This window comes from Nicotiana sylvestris, chromosome 10 (genome assembly GCF_000393655.2).
Source record: "Nicotiana sylvestris chromosome 10, ASM39365v2, whole genome shotgun sequence".
NCBI classification, from domain to species: Eukaryota; Viridiplantae; Streptophyta; class Magnoliopsida; order Solanales; family Solanaceae; genus Nicotiana; species Nicotiana sylvestris.
In genome coordinates, this window is record NC_091066.1 from 60,878,155 (window position 1) to 60,881,656 (window position 3,502).

Sequence of the window (3,502 nt, forward strand, 5' to 3'; positions counted from 1 at the left end):
CCAGACACTCCCAACTCGCTCATGTATACCAAACCTATAATGCTCAATCATCCCACTATCAATCACCCCCTACATGCCAGCACTTCCCTAGACCTTGACCTAATTTTGATTATAGACCTCCAAAAGAATATACAACCATCGCTGAACCCATTGACCAGTTGTATGAGAGACTCAAAGCTGCTGGTTATGTCACCCCCATCCCTGCTGCAACCCCTGAGAATCCTTCCTAGTGGGTTAACCCAAACAAATCCTGTGCATACCACTCCGACATGAAAGGTCACACCATCGATGAATGCTGCTCCTTGAAAGACAAGATACAGTCCTTGATTGATAACAAGATCATTGTGGCAAAAGAGCCTGATCTAAATGCCCGCAACAACCCTCTACTAGACCATAAGGGTGGAGTCATCCATATAATTGAAATAGAAGATGACAGGGATCTTAAGGGATCAATCGGGTTGATCGCAGAAGGTGATGATCCAAAGAAACCAACAATCACTCTCAATCCAATCATAGTCCAGATCCAACTTTCTAAGGACGCTGATGTGAATACGTCTGTACCACTTAAGTTTGAAACAACACCATACGCACAGACACCGGCACCAATTGAGGTTGAATTCGTGTCTCCGAAAAATGCACCTACACCATTTGAGGTTGCAGTTTTGCCACCCAAGGCACATGTTCCGTTCGGAGTAAGGATAGCCGTGCCGACCTAGTGGCGATGTCAACCATGACACCATTCTATACAAATGTTGTACCTTGGGACTATATAGCCGAGGCAAGAAGGAAAGGCAAGGTCAGGATTGAAGAAACTGTCGCAACACAGGGTATGACAAGAACTAGTAGAGTCTATACCCCTGAACATCTAGCTGAATCAAGCAAGCAGGCCTCCAATCGGCCACCCCTCATTGAGACAGGTCCTGACAATATTTGGAGAAAGATACAGTTTAACAAGATGGCAGCACAAATCTCCATTCTCTCTTTGCTGCAAAATTTTGAGGCACACAAGAATGCTCTGTTAAAGATGATAAGTGAGGCATACGTACCAAGTAACATCACTGGTGGGGAAAGGGCTATCATGGTAGGACAAGTGTTGGAAAGCCATAAGATCACCTTTCATAAGGATGAGCTACCACCTGAAACATAGGCATGGGACAAGTAGTGCATGCATAGAGTACGACTTAGAATTGAATTAGAGCGATTTTAGGTAAACAACTTTAACATAGTAATTGGGTAGCAGGAAATGATAGTTTGTGTCCGCTGGATAATATGAGTAACTCCCTGCCTCAAGGGAGTTGCAAAGTATTATTTATGTTGCATGGGTGATCCTTTAGGCTAAAAAACATAGGACACCCCCCCCCTCTTTATACATTTTGACATCTAATATAGACCGTTATAGTTATATCCTTTACTTGTGTTATAGTAAAATTATTTGACCCGTACTCTCTTTGTTTATCTTGCCTAATTATAATCCACAGAGTCTTATATTCGGTCAGGCCCCACAGTTGTGGACCTTGAATAGTGCCTAACACCTCTCTTTGAGGTAATTTGAGCCCTTACCGATCTTTGGTAGCATTGACTAGTCAAACAGAGTTATTTGCGTAATAGGTGCTAACGCACCTCAAAAACCATTAGGTGGTGACTCTTCTTCTTTTAACACTCTATCTCCCATCCAAAAGAGTTGTCACAACGTCAAAACCCACTTTCGCGAGAGAACGGGGCGCGACAATAACACACCAAAATTTTGGTGATCCACATTCATTGGAGACATGAATTTTATTTATGTGGGGTAATTTTTCCCAACAAAACAAAATAACGATAATCAATAAGTACTCCAGCCAAAATTTTGGAACTCAAATTGGATCCCTAACAAATGGTCTACGAGAATCAATTGATGGTCCTATAAACATAACAGATCATAAGGTGAGAGATCATAGGGTTAACAATAGCTGGAATATTTCTAAGGGTATTCTTCACTCTTCCTAACAGTATTATTGATAAGTTCAATAATATTACCATTCCTATTGAACCCTCCTCGGCAGACTATTGAATTTGGTCTCTAAACAACAATGGTATATTTACTACGAAATCTTGCTACAGTCTAATTTGATGATAATGCCATATGCAAGAAAGACTTTGGCTGGATTAGGGACATACACTGTCCGAATATAAATCTTTGGATCAATCTAAATGGTATCAATCACAACAATGCGAATCTTGCTGCTTCTTTACATGAAATATAAATTCCTTGCTGGTACGTGCTCAAAATTATCCATTAAGAAGACAATCCACATCACTTGGCATTCCCCGTAGAATGGCTGGTTCAAACTAAACATCGATGGAGGCTATAGAACAAAAATGATAAAGGAGATTCAGGGGTGACTAATAGATATGATGGATATATATATATATATATATATATATATATATATATATATATATATATATATATATATATATATATATATAATTTTTTTATATTTGTGAAATGAGTGTCATGAAAAAAACCTGAGAAAGAATGAAAAACAATGTACAACTCAAATTAATCAATACCTTTATTATTTCATAGAATAGGTAGATGAGTACGAGGAGAAGAATTGCATGAACTAAATATTGCAAACTTTGCCTAATTTTCACTTGCTTAAATAGCGATCTCTCAACTGAAACGTGAGAACCTAAAAAATATGTTTTAGTTTGGCAGAACTTGGGAATCAAAATGCCATAAAAGGCATTACTATGGTTTGTAATATTTTTGGGCAATTAGTATTAAGAGAATAGATCCCTGTTTTATCAAAAATAAAATAAAAATTGTAGGCAATTATAAGGGAGGCAAAAAAATTTGCCTGAGTAGTCTGTGGATGTGCACCCCTCCTAAGTCTGGGACAATCCCTCATCATATGCCGAGAGTCACCACACTCAAAACAGGCTCTCGGAGGACCTGACTATTGTGGCTGGCTCGAGCCTGATCAACTCGACTGACCGCTAAAAGCACCCTGTGCAAGAGGTGCACTAGACAGTGGCGGTGCACAATAGGGAGCTTGGGGCCTAGGAGTGGCCGGAATATCGCTAGCAGCTGGAAGTGGTGAATGAACAGGGCGACTCACATAGCCCCTCCCCTAACGAGCTGCAGCTCGGGCACGAGTACCGCTATAAGTGCCAGTCTCTCAAGACCTCTTGGCCTCTCTCGCCTCTCTCTCCCGAGTCAGCATACCCTCCAATCTCCTAGCAATCCCCACTACCTGCTGGTATACGATGTCCATCTCCAACTCTCGGGCCATGCTTAATTTGATGCTGGGGTTGAGCCCTTCGATCAACCCCTCGATAAATCGACGGACCCACTCTCGATAGTAGCAACCAAGGCTGGTACATTCCTAGCTAAATCACTGAACCGAACTGCATACTCCGACACGATCATAGAACCCTTGCACAACTGCTCAAACTCTACGCTCCATGCATCTCTAAGACTCTGAGGAGCATACTACATCAAGAACATATATGAGAA